This window comes from Mesoplodon bidens (genome assembly GCF_964165515.1).
Source record: "Mesoplodon bidens genome assembly, contig: HAP1_SCAFFOLD_407, whole genome shotgun sequence".
Taxonomy (NCBI): domain Eukaryota; kingdom Metazoa; phylum Chordata; class Mammalia; order Artiodactyla; family Ziphiidae; genus Mesoplodon; species Mesoplodon bidens.
The window spans coordinates 290,181-308,184 of record NW_027671994.1 but is presented as its reverse complement, the minus strand read 5'-3'; the positions used below and the strand labels follow the sequence as shown (position 1 = coordinate 308,184).

Below are 18,004 nucleotides of genomic sequence, written 5' to 3'. Positions count from 1 at the left end.
AAGGGGCAAGTCCCTTGCCTTCGAGTATACATAATCATTATAGCAAATGCTTAAATAGCACTTAGTATATAATTCACCACAGCAGTCTTATTATACTCCTTTTAAATAGGTGAGCAGAGGAAGCCACAGGGAAGTCATAGGGTCAAGCCAGAATTTGAACCTAGGTAGACTAGTACACTGTCCACGGCTTTAACTACTATGATAATATATATATATATATATATATATATATATATATATATGTCATATATATATCTATATAACTCCAAGTATTCCGAAGTTACAAAGCACTTATCTACCAAAACTCAAAAAGGAGCACACAAAATTGCATAGAAAATAAACATGTAAAAGGTCATAAATAAACCACAATATAACCTGCTCCACATAATATACTGACTGCAGTGTCCTGGGCCTCTCCCATCCTTAGGTAGCTGGAAATTACAATAAAATAATACTTTTCACTTTTGGAAGCCACACTATCTCTCATATCAACCAACCAATTACTTCCTTATAGAGAATAGGAAATTAACCTGAATATCAGAAAAAAATATATATATATAGCATTACTGATGTAGAATCTTTATTTAAAGACAATAACTTCAATAGCAGAGGGAACTTTACCATTGCAGGCTTCAGATAACCTCTATATTTCTCAGATTTTATGCTAAATCATAAAATGCCATATTGTGTCTGAAGCTATTTTTTCAATAGTCCATTTTCTTAAATGGACTAGCAAAGCAGTAAATACTGAGGAAAATTTTGGCTCCCCAATCCTAAAGCCATTCTGATTATGCCTGGGTCATCATGGGGACATCATCGGAACTACCAGAGGACTGGCAGAAATACCAGTGGTCTAGCCAGCTTATAAATTAGAAATTATACAGAATCCAATTTTATTTTTTTGTTAAGTAATTCCTATGAGGTTTTTGGGATGTGAATGTAAAGTCCTTTGATGTGTAATCTTTATCCATTAGATAGGGAACAATGCCAATCCCCATCATAAATACGTTCCCAATCTGACACTGAAAATCCACTGTAGGGCATAGGACCTGCAAATAGGATATGAATCACACACATTCATCCACTCATTCAGACAATCCACAAATATTCATTTTTAAGTCTACTATATGCCAATAATGTACCGGGCTCTAAGATGCTACACCATGCTAAATGCTGAAACAGACATACTCAGTTCTGGCCCTCCTGGAACTTATGACCTACAGAAGTGCCTTCATTGTAAATGGTCAGGACTCAGCCAATGCTATTATCATCAGCAGGTGACCAAATGATAGAGCTTGCTTTCTAAACAAGCTCCACACTCTTTGCTTTCAACATTTTTGCTTTCCTTCAAGCCACATAATCCAGTGGTCAGTTTCTCCCAGTTAGTGAGGTTTGGGGAAAATGTACCCAGTGAACAATTCCTTGTGGCCTCACTCTTTCCTCACACTCTCCTCTGTGCTCTTGAGCTAAAGAGACCTGGATTCAAGTCACTTGCTCTAACCTTATTATTTTAAAATAGGGCTGCTCCTGCTTTGAGGATTTCCACGGGATCAACACAGTAGCAAAGCAGCACTGAATCAGAAGCAGGTAAATTTCAAAATGACAGCTCTAAAAATATCCACTCTCCTTTTGTTCTCCTCCTATCCCTTTGCTCTGAACACCTCTGCTCTGAGGCTTTGCCTTTACCCTTCTCTGATTACTGCTCCAAAAGGGTTTCCAAGAACCGGGAGTATTTATGGTTTCACTTGCTCCCAAGTCCTTGGTGGAAAAGGATGCTTGCTTTCTGATTCTTACTAATTCCACACTCACATTGTTAACACAAAAATCATCATTTAAAAAAAAATTTCCTCAGCTTCATATTTCATCTGGGCCAACACTGAAAGAATATTTTCAAAGAAACAATATCCTCTCTCCTTTGCTCTTCTGAGTTTCACGTTTTTACCTCCAGTCTCATTTTCAACCCTTATTACGGGATGCATCACCAAAATAGAAGAAAGTTCTTTCTGCTTTCCCTGTACCAGCCAATTATTCTACTTTGTTCTGTCTCTAACGAACAGAATGCGAAATCAACACAAAGCCTGATTATGCGACCTCTTCCAAGGGAAAGGTCTGAGAGTTGTCTATTTACTAATGAAGCTCAGTGTGTATTAAGGGTTGACTGAAGCAATCATCAGGAATTTTCATCCCTTAAATTAGTGTTTTCCACCAGATGCACATCGTTCATTTCAGATAATATAACTTTTAAGTTCAGGATACAACTGGACAAAAGAAAAGAAAAAAAAGTAACCAACACAACATTTGCAGTAATAACACAGTAACAGCTATCATCCTTCCCTGAGGAATTCAGCCTACTTTATGGACACAATTTAGTACAAACTCATAAGAAAGCTAACAAAGCCCAAAACCACTTCACAATAGTGTAGAGAGGTAAAGGTCAAAACTTATTACTGCCAGGCCCAGCAGACAATGGCACCTACTGAAAAGAGCACAGGACAGGAAAACCTGGAAGCCTGTGTTCCAGCTTCGGTTATTCCTGTAAGCATTGGTATGATCTGAGTGAACTCAGCCTGCCCTGCTTTTTCCGTTTATAAAAACCTACATCATCCTCTCATTAGAATGAAATGCCGCATCTGAAAAGTTGCAGATCTCTTTAGGAAAGAAACAAAACTCATGTTTCTAACCAAAATGGAATAATTCAGTCAATGGAGACATAATAAAAAGCTGCCATAAAGCAACTGTTTACTTGAAATCTATCTTTTGTGGTGTATTTATATGGGTAAGGAGTGTAAGGATATCATAAGTAGAGTTACCAATTCTTCCAGAAATCAAGGTCATTGAGTTCAGATTCCAACTTTGACCTTGACCCAGGCTTACAGAGATGTAACATGTCCCAATACCTCATATCCACCATACATGGGAGAAACAAGGTATGCAGACAGATCTTCTTCTAAGTATCCCATATGTAGTGGTTTTAATACAGGGTCTCAGATTCGTTGCCATTCTTCACATCCAGATGTGGGCATTTTCCCTTGAATTTGGGCAGGCTTTCCATGGCTTCAAACAGTAGAGCAGGGGTCAGTAAATTATGGCTGGTGGGCCAAATCTAGGCCTCTACCGGCTTTTATAAATGAAGCTTTATTGGAACACAGCCATGTTCCTTAGTATATGTATTGTTTGTGTCTGTTTTCACATCACAGCAGCGGAGCTAAGTAGTTGCAAAAGAGACTGTATGGCGTGTAAAGCCTAAAATATTGACCGTCTGACACTTTATGGAAAAAGGTCTCCAACGCCTGCAATAGTATAAAGTGATACTATGTAACATCTAAGACTAGGTCATAAAAGGTCATGCAGCTTTTGCATGATTCTCCTGGAATGCTTCAACCCTGAACGCTCATTCTTGGGATACTCTATCTTGAATCCTAACTACCACGTTATGAGAAGTCCAAGCCACATGGGCAGCCATCTATAGGCACTCCAGGCAACAGTCTTTGTTGGGCACAGTGTTCAAGTCATCCCATCTCAAGGGCCAGACATGTGAATTAAAATTATCTAGATGATTGCAGCCCCAGCCATTTGAATCCTCATGAGCTGAGGTTTCAGACATCAGTCACAGAGTAGAGACAAGCCATCTCCTCTGCGTACTGTTTGAATCGCTGACCCACAGAATCTGGGCACATATTACAATTTTTGTTTATTTCACCACTAAGTTTGGACTTCTTTATTATGTAGCAATAGATAACTACAGCACTGTGTCTGTACACAGGAGATCTACATTTCACAGAGCACATACTTTTAGATGTGAATGTTGACTGCTCAATTTCTAAGAAGAACGTATACACACATATAGGTACAAAATAGTTATGTATATGTAAATATTAGACCTATATAAACTAATCTATATTATCCATAAAATGAGGGGCCCTTGATAATGGCTAACATTTCTTTTCAGTATTTATTGTGTTCCAAGAACTGATAAATTCTTGCATTGTATGAATTTTTTTAACCCTCATAGCAACTCGCTGAGAGAAGTAATGTTATCTCTATATTATAGATGAGAAAACTGAGGCAAAAACAGATAACATGCTCAAGAGTACTCAACAAGTAAATTTTAGAGTCAAGATTGGAACCCAAGTTCTCAAGGTTTAGATCCCTTACTCTTAGTCACCAAGCTATATACTGAGTAAGGAGATGAAAGCTGAAGCCATTACCTCATGCTCAAGAAGGTAGACAGAAACTTAGCAGGCATGGTTGAAAGAAAACAGGACTTGGAGTCGTAAGTCCAGAGCCTGAGTTATGAAATGAATTCTCCTCTCATCTAGATATAGGTTTGTTTTTAGAAAATGAAAAAGATCACTGCATATTTTGATGGTTAATTTCTGTACTTAATGATTACAAAAGAATGGAATTTTACCAGGGAGCTATTTTGCAATGACATAACTTATTGATTCAAATTCAAACCTTTATTATAAATTCTTGATTCAAAAGCAAATCTTTATTAAGTCTCCGTTGCATCAGAAGTCTTTCCCATTCTTCATTTCTTTTAAAACCCTTTCCTGTCTACTCTTGGCCAAAGCTTGAAGCCTAATTTAACATTGGAAATAAAATAATGAAATAGTCATAACACAGCAATTCCAATGCCTACTGAAATGGAAGCTCTAAATAATTTTCCAGATAATTTAGGAAATCAAAAATATTTACATCATAGATGCAAAGAGAGAAGTTACTTGTGTAATAAAATAAATGGTGAGACAAAAAGTTTCTGGTCAAGTAGATTTGTTTAAATATGAACACTAATTTGAGCTCTATCCTGGTGCTAAAACCCAGTGACAGGTTGCATACAGTTTCTAAAGGGATAGTTCAGTGCATTGGGTCAAATTCATGACATAAAATGTGGTATTATTAGTAGTACTAGAAGACAGAGTGTGACTGTCTTCTTTGGGACATAGATAAAGACCCCAAGTTAGACAATATCAAGCACAAGTTATGTAGAATAAGATATTATCTCAGTCTTTGGAACATGTCATCCAGGATTGAACAAGAGGCAGATTTATTATGAAGTACATGAAGCCAGAGACAGTAAGCAATGAGTGGTAGTTGGTTAAAATAGACAGGTTTTAGAAGTAGAGGCAGGGATGTAGAAAACAAACTTAGGGTTACCAGGGGATTGTGGTGGGGAGGCTAAATTGGGAGATTGGGGCTGAAATATACACACTGCTATACATAAAATAGATAACTAATAAGAACCTGCTCTTCTTATTAGCACAGGGAACTCCACTCAATACTCTGTAATGGGCTATTTGGAAATGACTCTAAAAAAACCTAAAAGTGGATATATGTATATGTATAACGGATTCACTTTGCTGTACACGTGAAATTAACACAACACTGTAAATCAACTATATTCCAATAAAAATTTTTTTTAAAATAGGTTTTAAGAACCATAGTCAGGGAGCAGTGTGGATTGGAAAGACCTGGCAAGAAATGTTTCTGCATCCTCAGACAATGCTCCCCAAGCTGGCTATTGCAAGGGTGAGCATTTAAGAGATCTTTGACCTAAGGAGGACAGAAGATTAACAATCAACCCCAATGTGCATGAATTATTCTCCTCTGTGTTATCAGAAATCAGATGGCATCCTAGAGCAAGGGTCAGCAGATCTTTTCTGTAAAGGGTCAGATAGTAAATATTTTGGATTTTGTGTACCATACCTCTCCGTTGCAACTGCCTATCTGCTGCTGTAGCACAGAAACAGCCATGCACCATACATTAATGAATGGGTGTGGCTGTGTTCAAGCAAAATGTTATGTACAAAACCAGGAGTCAAGCGAGATCTGATCAGTGGGCCAGAGTTTGAGGACCCCAGTTCTGGGTCAGTGTTCACAGCTGAATGAGTCATGAGGCCTTAAGTTCCAGTTCTCATTGTACTAATTTCTACCTGGGTGAACTTGGGTTCATCCTTTTATTTATATGGGCCACTATATTAGTCAAGCTTCTCCAGAAAAACAGAACCAACAGCATGTGTATACAATGTGCCCATATATATTGATAGATATAGATCTAGATATCAATAATGATACCTAGATCTATATCCATATCTATATAAAGATAGAGAAAGAGAGAGAGAGATTTTAAACAATTGGTTCACACAATAATAGAGGCTTGGTCAATTCAAAATCTGCAGGTTAGGCTGTCTAGAGACTCTAGGAAGAGTTGCAGTTCAATTTCTGTAGGTCTTCTGGCAGAATTCCTTTTTGCGACAGGGAGGTCAGTCTTTGTTTTATTAAGAGCTTCAACTGATTGGATGAGGCGCACCCATACTATGGAGGATAATCTGCTTTACTCGAAGTCCAACACCAATTTAAATATGAATTTCATCCAAAACACCATCACGGAGACTACCCTGGTGGCGCAGTGGTTAAGAATCCGCTTGCAAATGCAGGGGACACAGGTTTGAGCCCTGGTCTGGGAAGATCCCATGTGCCGTGGAGCAAATAAGCCCGTGCACCACAGCTACTGAGCCCGTGTACCTAGAGCCCATGCTCTGCAACAAGAGAAGCCACCACAATGAGAAGCCTGCACACCACAACAAAGAGTAGCCCTTGCTTGCTGCAAATAGAGAAAGACCACGTGTGACAACGAATACCCAACGCAGCCAAAAATATAAATAAATAAATAAATAAAAATTGTAAAAAACACGAAAACACCATCACAGAAATATCCAGAATAATATCTGACCAAATAACTGGGCATGGTGGCCCAGACAAATTGACATAGAAAATTAACCACCTAAGCCATAGTTTTGTCATCTTTTACTGAGAAATTTGACTTATCTGAACTATTTTGATAACTAGAAGATACCTTCTAGAGGTAACACCCTCAGGTTTTTACATGATAGGCAGCAGAGGGAAAGAGCCCATTTGTCCAGTCCGATGACACCTAAAGGATAAAATTCTGTCTTCTCTTTCCAACCCACAAGGATGAATGCCAAAAATACATCACTTATATCTGCTTTAGCTAACATAGGATAGGTCTGGAACAGACCTATGCTCCCAGTAAGCCTCATGAAATGCTATTTCATTAAGGGGAGACTTTACTTGCTAAGATTAGAAGCAAAAGAGGGTGGTGGATGAAACACTGCCCAAGGATATAAGTTCATGCAAGGAAGCAGGAGAGAGAATGGGTATCCGAAGATGTGCGCTCTAAGCCAACACTAATTCCAAAGCATCAGGTTATAATTCAGGGAGCACAACTGCTGGGGGTTTTTTCCCCCTCTTTTTTTCCCCCAAAGAGGGACAAATCAAGCATACTGACAAAGGAAGAGCATTAGTCACCACAGATAAATTCCTTTTTAGAGGTGATCTCACAAATAATTTGGCTCAGTGTAGACTATGATTTGGTTCCAAAAACCATAAGCTAGAGCATTTCATTCCAGGTCCCTCCTCAAATATCCATGAGAGGTAGAAATTTGGCAGCGGTAGTTCTTGAAATCTCCCCAGGTGATTATAATATGCAACCAGGGCCGAGAATCTGGAGATGTAGAGAGAATTTAAATTGAACTTTAGTTAAACAGTAAAACAAGCTCTGACTCTACTGGCTGGAGCTAGAAAAGGGATATGCATTTACTGGGATGAGAAGATAAAGAAAACCAGGGAGTAAATCAAATGCTTTACACCTGTGCTTAGCTAATTGTTACTCAGATAATTCAGACAATCTTACAGCACCTGAACCCTGAAATTCCTTAGTTCTGTTTAAAAAAAAAGTAACTCTTCAAGTAACCGAACTCTGAGAATCATGTAAATCATAAAGAAAAAGAAGAAATCTCATTTTTTGAATTAGTTGATTTCATATATACTGTTTCACTTTCATGATATTAACTAGTTAGCTTTCTTTCCATTTTATGTTTGAGGAAAGTAAGGCTTTAAAAATCTTAGTAATTTTCTCAAGGTCACTTGTTAAGGGTGTGGTAGGCAGCATAATGGCTCCTAAAAATGCCCTCACCCTAATCCCTAGAACCTATTAATATGTTACCTTACATGGTGAAGAGGACTTTGCAGATATGACTGAAGTTACAGACCTTGAGAAAGATTATCCTGGATTACCTCATGGAACAAATCTAATTGCATGAGTCCTTAAAAGTAGAAAACCATTCCCAACTGTAGAAAGAGAAAGAGAGAGATGTCTTAATAGAAGCAGAATCAGAGAGATTCAACATTTTGGGTTTTGTAGGTGGAGAAAGGGGACTCTGAGTCAAGGACTACAAGTGACCGCTGGAAGCGGATAAAGTCCAGGGAACAGAAACACCCCTAAGAGCCTCCAGAAAAGAATGTAGCTCTGCCAACACTTTTTTTTCTTTTTTAACCATCTATATTGGAGTATAACTGATTTACAATGGTGTGTTAGTTTCTGCTTCATAACAAAGTGAATCAGCTATACGTATACATATATCCCCATATCTCCTCCCTCTTGCATCTCCCTACCACCCTCCATTCCCGATCGCACCCTTGTAGGTGGACACAAAGCACAGAGCTGATCTCCCTGTGCTTTGCGGCTGCTTCCCACTAGCTATCTATTTTACATTTGGTAGTGTATATAAGTCCATGCCACTCTCTCACTTCATCCCAGATTACCCTTCCCCCTTCCTGTATCCACAAGTCCACTCTCTACGGCTGCGTCTTTATTCCTGCCCTGCCCCCTAGGTTCTTCATAACCATTTTTTCTTTTTTTTAGATTCCATATATATGTGTTAGCATACGGTATTTGTTTTTCTCTTTCTGACTTACTTCACTCTGTAGGACAGTCTCTAGGTCAATCCACCTCACTACAAATAACTCAATTTCATTTCTTTTTATGGCTAAGTAATATTCCATTGTATATATGTGCCACATCTTTATCCATTCATCTGTCGATCCTGCCAACACTTTTACTTTACTCAATTGAGACCAATGTCAGACTTGTAAGGTAATCAATTTACATTGTTTTGAGTCACTATATTTGTGGTAATTTGTATGAAAGCAATAAAAAACTATTACAGGGGTCCTACAGGAGCCAGGCTATATATTTATACTTAAGTATTTCTGAAATGAATTTAACCTTGTGATTGACAGCAGCAGCAGCTTCCAAGGGATCCCACCACACACCTGAGGCAAAAGCAGCCTAATACAAAGCAGTGACAGCAGCAGGTCACTGCCCCACACTTGGAGTAGAGGGGGACTTGATCTACTGTAGCAGCAGCATAGCCTGAATGGGAACCCATCCTCCTGTGGCACTAGTCCCATCAACATTAGTCTAATCTGCTAGCACCTGCTGCGCCAACAGGCCCAACATATACAAACCCTCCAACTCAGCAGCATTAAGTGAGCCAGACTCAGTGTTTCCTGAAACTCATATCCAATGGCACTGGAAAGCCCAGATATCACCAAATGTTATGAAAACATAAAAAAAAAACAATAACAGAAGACTGGGAACTTCAGAAAGAAAAGGGGAACAATGGAATGGGTGAAAACAAATGGGGTAAATATAAGAGACTATCATTAGCCTCATGAGTTTCTTAAATACTATCTGATGGTCAAAGCAAATATTATGACACCATCTGATGTGGTTCTCAATGTAGAGAAAGGAAATACTACAGAAAATCATACTTTAAAACTGGGGAATATTAAGAGACTAAATGGAAGTAAAATTTTGAAACTTCACTTGAAGTAATAAAACACTGATTCCAGTAGGCTATGGTAAGTTACATATGTATACTGTGATGCCAAAAGTAACCACTAAGAAAACTATACAAACAGTATACACAAATGATTATAAATAAATTAAATTAAAATGGACTTATTAAAAAATGTTTAAGTAACCCACCAGGCAAAATAAGAGAAACACAGGATTGAGAAACTAAGGTAAAAGACAAAACAAAAAATAAAATGGTAGACCTAATCTTTAACATAGCAATAATTACATTAACTGTAAATGATCTAAATAACCAAGTCAAAGACAGAGATTGGAAGAGTAGATTAAAAATTCACAAGCATGATCCAACTATATACTGTCTATAAGAAGTTTACTTTAAACATCATGATATAGGGAGTTCAAAGTAAAAGGAAGATAATGATATATCATGTGAACGTTAATCAGAAAAAGTAGGAATGGCTATATTAATATCAGATAAAGTAGACTTCAGAGCAAAGGAAATTATTAGGGGCAAACAGGGTCATTACATAAAGATAACAGGAATAATCCACCTAGATGACCCAATGATACAAAATGTGTGTGCACCAAACAACAGAACTTCAAAATACATGAAGCAAACACTGAAAAAAGTAGTAAAAGGAGAAAATTTTAAATCCACAATTATTATTTGAGACTTCAGCACAGCAATTTATAGAACTACCAGAGAGAAAAATCAGCAAGAATATGGAAGAAATGAAAACATCATCAATCAATAGGATATAACTGACATTTAAAGAACACACTCAGTAACAGCAGAATACATATTCAAGTGTCCATGGAATATTCACTCATATACTATATACTGGGCAATAAAAAGAACCTTAGCAGATTTAAATTGTAATGTGCCTAAGTGTTGGATGCTAAGACTCAGAGGTTTTCTTATTTCTTTCATTTATATATTCATAAAAAGTTAGCAGATTTAAAAGAATTAAAATCATAGAGTATGTTCTCTAGCCATAATGGAATCAGACTAGAAATCAATAACAGAAAGACAACAGGAAAATCTTCAATCACGTGAAAACTAAACATCACAATTCCAAATAACTCATGGGTAAAAAAGACAGCATCAAGGAAATATTTTTTAATGCATAGAATAAAAGGAAATGGAGATATAACAGATCAAAGTTTGCAGAATGAAGTGAAAGCAATGCTGAAAGAGAAGTCTATAGCACTAAATTGGGAAAGAAAGTGTTTCAAAGCAATAATCTAATTTTCTATATTACAACAGTAAAAAAGGAAGAGGAAAAAACACTAAACAAGCAGAAAGAAGGAAATAATAAAGATGAAATAGAAATCCATGAAACTGAAAACAGGAAAATAGGGGGGAAAATCAATGAAACAAAAGGCTGGTTCTTGGAAATAAACAATCTAATCAATAAAGATCTAGCAAGACTGATAAAGATAAAAAGATGGATGGCACAAATCACAGATATCAGAAATGCAACCAGGGATACCATGGCATATCCTGCAGGTTAATGAGGAACAAGTTGTTATGAGCAAGTCTACACTATAAATTGAAAAATGTAGGTGAAATGGGCCAATGCTTCTACACTCAAAACTACCAAAACTCAGCCAAGATGAAATAGATAATCTCAGTTTTCCTGTAACCATTAGAAACACTGTTTTTTCATTTAAAAACTCCCAAAAGGAATATTCAGGCTTAGATGTTTCACTTTTACCCAAGACATAAAGAATTAACACCAATTTTACATGATTTGATAAGAAATAGAAGTAGAAGGAACAGTTCCTAATTAAATTTATGAAGCCAGTATTACCTTGATACCAAAACCGGACAGGGATACGATAGAAAGAAGAAAACTACAGACCAATATTTTTTATGAAATTGGCTGTAAAAATCCTCTGCCAAATATTAGCAAATTAAATCCAGAAATATATAAAAAGAATAATATACCATGACCAAGTGGCATTTATTCTAGTTATGCAAAGTTGGTTAAATATTTTAAAATCAAACAATGTTATCCACCATATCCAATAGATTAAAGGGAAAAGTCATGTGATCCTATCCAATAAGGCAGAGAAAGCACTTGACAAAATCCAATCCCATTCATGATTTTAAAAAAAGAAGAAAAAAGAACTCCAAGCAAACTAGGAATAGAAAAGGAACATACTGAAACTCATAAAGATGATCTACAAACAACCTATACCGAGATTATATTTAACCGTGAAAGACTGAATGCTTTCTCTGTAAGATCAGAAACAAGGCACAGATATCTGCTCTCACCACTTTTATTAAATGTATTACTGGAGGTTCTAGTAAGAAAATAAAGCAAAAATAAATAAATACATACATTTAAAAGTTAAATTTTTAAAAAGTTCATTTAAAGGATAAAAGGACTATTCCTACTATGTTGAATAGGAAGGAATATATCCTACTGAATGTTGAAGAGTAATATATCCTATTATATTGCCTAAGGAAAAGTAAAACTGTCTGTGTCTGAAGAGGACATGATAATCTAAATGGAGAAAATACCAAGGAATCCACAAAAAGCTTGAGAAATAATATTAGTTTGTAAATGTTTTAGAGTACAAGATCAACACAATTTTATCACATTATATATTAATAACAAATGTGTAGAAGCTTAAATTAAAATATGTGATGCCATTTACAACTGACCTAAATAAATACTTAAATACAAGCCCAATAGGACATTTATAGGACCTCTATACTGAAAATTACAAAATGCTGATGAAGAAAAATTTTAAAGTCCCAAACAAATAGGGAGACATACCTTGTTCATGGATTAGGAAACACAACATAATAAAGATGTCAATTCTCCCCAAGTTAAGAGGCTTAACACAATTACTCTTAAAATGCCCTCAAGGTTTTTGTGGATATAGACAAGCTTTTTCTAAGATTTGTATGGTAAGAAGAGGCTGAAGAATAGCTAAAACAATTTGTAAAGGAAGATTAAAATGGGAGGAATTAATCCACCCAATTTCAAGACTTTGCAGTAATTTTGGAGGGTAGATACATAGATCAATGGAATGGAATAGAGAACCCAGAAATAGACTGACATAAATACATTTAACCTGTTTTTGACAGCAGTGCAAATGCTATCAAGGAAGAATAGACATTTCAAAAAATGGTACTGAAACAGTTGGACATCCCTTGACAAAAACAAACAAAAAATGAACCTTAACCTAAACCTCCACACCTTACACAAAAATTAAATCAAAGTGGATCATAATCTTAAATGTAAAAGCAGGACATTTTTAGAAAAAAAAATAGAAAATCTTTGGCATCTAGAACTAGGTGAATAATTCTTAGACTTGACACCGAAAGTATGATCAATAAAAGCAAAAACTGATAAATTGTATCTCATCAAAATGAGTTAAAAATGCTTCATAGAAGATCCTTTTAAGTGGATGAAAACTCAGATTACACAGTGGGAAAACATATTTGAAAATCCCATATGAGACAGATGACTTGTATCTATAATATACAAAGAACTCTCCAAACAACTTAAAAAAATCCAACTAGAAAATAGGCAGAGGACAGGAACAGACATTTCATGGAAGAGAATATACACATGGCAAAGAAGCACATGAAAAGATGCTCAACATCATTAGCATTAGGGAAATGCAAATTAAGACCATAATGAGATATCAGAGAATAACTAAAATTATAGTGACAACATCAAATGCTGGCGAGTACGTAGAAAAGTTATATCACGTCACTGGTGGGAAAATAAAATGGTTTAGCCACTCTGAGAAACAGCTTGACAGTCTCTTTTAATCCTAAAAGTAGATTCACCCTACAACGCAGTACTTGTACTCTTGAGCATTTATCCAAAAGAAACAAAAACTTAATTAAGTTCCCACAGAAACTTACACATAAATGTTCATAGCAGTTTTATTTATCATAGCCAATAACTGGCAACTACCCAAATGTCTTTCAATGGATGAATGTTGAAACAAATTGTGATAAAATCTTATGATAGAATACTACGGAGCAACGAAAAGGAACAAATTATTAATATATGCAAAAATTAAAATGAACTTCAAGGGAATGATGCTGAAGAAAAAATTTTTAAAAGCCAATCTCCGAAGATTAAGTAATTCATGATTATGTTTACGTATTATTCTTAAAATAACAAAACTGTGGAGATAGAGAACAGATTAGAAGTTGCCAAGGGTTAGAGATGGGGGTAGAAGGTACAGTGGGGAAACTTTGTGAGGTTTTTGTGGTCCCAGTACAAATAATACAGCACTCTTGGTTTTAATCCCTAAAGATTTTTAAAAACAATTCCTAATAAGAGTTGTCCAGATATTTAGCAATGGCAGCAGATTACAGGTATAGCTCCCCAACATGACAACTTCAAAAGAGATTGTACTAATTCAATGCATATGTTAATTTTAAAAAGGCCAGTCACAGTACTTAAATGGTATATATCTTAACGATATTATTCTAAGTATCTAGCTGTACCAGATGGACTAGCAGGATTTTCTGTACATTCAATCTTATTTAAGACAGTAAATCTTATAATAAGAGAGTTAAAAAAAGAAAAAGAAAAACAAACAAACCTCAACTACAGTTGGATATTCTCATAGGAAGATGAGGTGAAAATATGTAGCAGTGGTTCAAAAGCTTAAGCAGTGGCACCTAAATTTGGCTGCATATTAGAATCATCTGAAGCACTTTTTAAAAACCCTCACACTGACTGTTGGTCATCCTAGACCAATAAAATAACTTTAAATCTCCTCAGACGATGCCAGTGTCTAGCCAGAACTGAGAACCAGCAGACTAAGCAGAAGGGGATGTTTCTACAAAGATTTCTTAACAATAAGTCCTTTCACCCAATCAGATTTACCTTCCCACAAAGGGGTAAAGAAGGCTAGATGCTGACCATACTTGCTTAGCTTTAATTAGCACTTGTGACTCGCCCAAATCCTAGATCATGTTTCCCCTAAATTTCATGTTATTCCCTAAGTTTTTCAAATCCAGGGCTAAGGGGTTTGCCAGGATGAGGTTTTAAGTGTTCACACAGGGGAAGTCCCTGGCAAACCAGGACAGCGGTCACTACATTGAATTGTAAAGCATCCTAAATAACCCTGCCACTGCTCCCAGATACTAGTCTGTGCCAACCAGTGGAGAAAAGGCATTCTCCATTACTACCACGGCAAATGCTGCTGTACTTGCCTTGGCTACTCCCTATCTTTTCCAGGCATCACTCCCCTTCACCTGCTGGTGGACACTTTGGCCAGCTGACAATGCAGATATTTTCAAACTTTAAGGTGAATAAAAATCATATGGAGGGCCTGTTATAACAGAGATCACTGAGCCCCACTAGAGTTGCTGATTCCATAGGGCTGGGATAGGGCCCTAAAACTTGAATATCTGACACATTATCAGGGGACGCTGGTAAAGCTGGTCAAGTTGTTACTGAATGCAGGTTCATGTGTCTGAAGCACAGTGAGGCCAAACAAACCTAAAGGTTGGAGTCTGGAGAAGAGAAAGGTTTATTGCAGGATCGAGCAAGGAGAGGGGTGGTCCGTGTTCCAAAACCCCTGAAATCTCCAAAGGATTTCAGCAAAGCATTTTTAAAGGCCAGGTGAGGGAGGGACATCCCAGGGCATGTGATCAGCTGGTGCACAATCCTCTGATTGGCTGATGTTGAGGCCACAAGGCAGGTAACATTATCCATCCTTAGGTGCCAGGAGGTCTGAGGGCTACGTGCTCATGATCATCAAGGAGTTCATTTCTTCCATTGGGTGGTGGTTTTTAGCATCTGAAAACTCAAGAAATATGCCTGAGATACTATTATCTGAGTACTTCAGAGAGAAACTACAATAGAGGATATGGGGGATGGGTCTGTCCTAGGAAGGCCCCATAGGGTACTGCTTGGTTACAAGGTGACCATACTTTGAGAACCACTGCTCTAGTGGCTTGGAATGTTAAGAAAGCAATGGAAGAATCCCTTCCCAGATCTAGATTCTAGTATCACCAGCTATTTTGGTGGGAGGAAGGGTAAGTTTTGTCCTTGCTTGGACTTCTTGTTCATTTATATCAAAGCCTATTTGAGGCAGTGCGTTCGGCAGTCCTGCAGATCTGTCTTTTGCTTCAACAGTGTTTGGAATGAACAGACCCAGGGACGCTCCTTGCTCCAGCCCCCGACCACCTTCCAACCTTTCTTCCTTTCGCAACCTTTGGAATCAGACACTCAGCTATCCTCAGCCTCCAGGACAGGCCAACACCAGTTTTTGAGCTTAGCTCCTTATCACTGATCAACCACGAGTTCACAGGTTCGTCAGAATTATTCCACCGAGGTGGAGGCCGCCGTCCACCGCCTGTTCAACATGCATCTGTGGACACTTACCTCTCTCTGAGCATCTATTTCGACAGCAACAATGGGACTCTGGACAGTATGGGCCACATTTTTCGCCAACTGGCTGAGGAGAAGTGTGAGGGCGCCCAGCGCCTCTTGAAAATGCAAAACCAGTGCTGCGGCCGCGCCCTCTTCCAGGATGCGCAGAAGCCTTCTCAGGATGAGTGGGGTAAAACCCAGGATGCTGTGGAAGCCGCCATTCTTAGGGAGAAGAATCTGAACCAGGCACTAACGGATCTGCGCGCCCTGGGTCCTGCCCGTGCAGACTCCCAGTTCTGTGATTTCCTGGAGAGCCGCTTCCTGGAGGAGCAGGTAAAACTCATCCAGAAGATGGGAGACCACCTGACCAACCTCCGCAGGCTGGCTGGTCTGCAGGCTGTGCTGGGCGAGTATCTCTTTGAAAGGCTCACCCTCGAGCCAAACAGGAGTCTCTGAAGTCCAGCCGCGTCTGAGGAGACCCTCTGGCGTCAGAGCTTCTGCCTGAAGCCCCGCTCTGCAGCCACTAGGCAGCTTTGTAACCGCCCTGGAGCCCTCTCCCAAGCCTTGGACCAAATGGAAACAATAATGTTTTTTGCAGAAGGAAAAAAAAAAGCCTATTTGAAATACAAACAGAATAAAGTGAAAAAAAGAAATATATACATATATTCACGTTCTTTTAACATATGAATTGCCCCACTTTATCTGTGTGAAATAAGTTTGTTCCCATTATTGGGCTGGTTCTCAAGCTTTGCTGCTCGTTTGAATTACCTAAAGAGCTTTGAAGAAAAACATTGGTGTCTGGGTCCCAGCCCCAGAGATTTTGATTCAGTAGGTCTAGGGAGGAGCCTGGGCACGGGAAGGTCTCAGAGTTCCCCAGGTGATTCTAATGTGCAGCAACTTTGTGAACCACCTCTTGGCTTCAATGCAGCTAGTCATCAGATATTAAATCTAAGACACATGGACTACTAGTGCGTGAGCTCTGTCGCTAGGTGTATTCCATTTTCTTTCTCCTGGAAGATTCGTGCCAGGGAAAATGATTGATAGTTGTGTTACTTCTCTGAAATGGATGGAAATTTCCAATTAGCGTGAACAGGGGAGGGTGAATGGGTGAATGCAATAAGGTGTATCATTTACGTATTGCCCTATGTGTATGGCTAGAAGCTTTTGCAACTGAGGTCTGCCCTACTTTTCATGCTAATGGTAATGCTTGTCCTCCTAATGCAGCCATAAACTTTATAAGCCCATAGGTAGACAGCATCACAAAATATTTACCCCTCCCCACTGGCCCACTCTCAAGCTTCACTCCCCTTCCCCAATACACAAATGTACATCAATGCGCTTGAGACCAATATCAACATACTGACCTTCAATTCTTCTACTCTGCAGCTTCCCTCTTATCAGGAGATGTCAGCATTTAGTGCAAGGACAAATGCTTGCCTCTTGAGGAGTAATGTAGACAAAGCCTCCAAGAGACAAATAGCCCTCAGGGAGGGGGAAAAAGTCTTTCAAAAAGGTTGATGCCCAGAGGAGGCATTTTCAGTCATCTCAGCTTAGAGGTCAAATATCCAAAATTAAAAAGGTTAAAAAAAAGAAGAAGAAAGCAAGGAAGAAAAGAAGGAAACAATTTTCTTATCTCATAGTAATAAGGCAGTTTTCCTTAAAAAAAAAAAGACTTAAATTCTCTTTCCTAATCAAAATGTGCTTTTCCATCTTTAGACTATTCCTCTTATATCCTGTATTATTCATGATGTTTAATTCTTGAAATAGCACATGGCTGAAAACAGAAGCTAACCTCTTGTTCACTATGAATTGAATCTTCTTTTCCTAGGACCCGTCTACAATGTACAATTTGGGGTTGGCCAACATAATTATTTTCTCTGAAATACGTTACAGCATTTTGCCTTTTCAATATATAGTTATACAATACATTGATAACACAACATATTTAATATAGTCA

At 37.9% G+C, this 18,004-nt stretch overlaps 1 pseudogene across 1 annotated transcript; it reads left to right on the top strand.

Annotated features, from left to right (window-relative positions):
• Nucleotides 1-11,864: 11,864 nt before the first annotated feature.
• LOC308610728 (ferritin light chain-like) lies at nt 11,865-16,503 on the top strand (annotated as a pseudogene). The gene is made up of 2 exons: nt 11,865-11,903; nt 15,986-16,503. The product of its transcript is annotated as a ferritin light chain-like (transcript).
• Nucleotides 16,504-18,004: the final 1,501 nt, after the last annotated feature.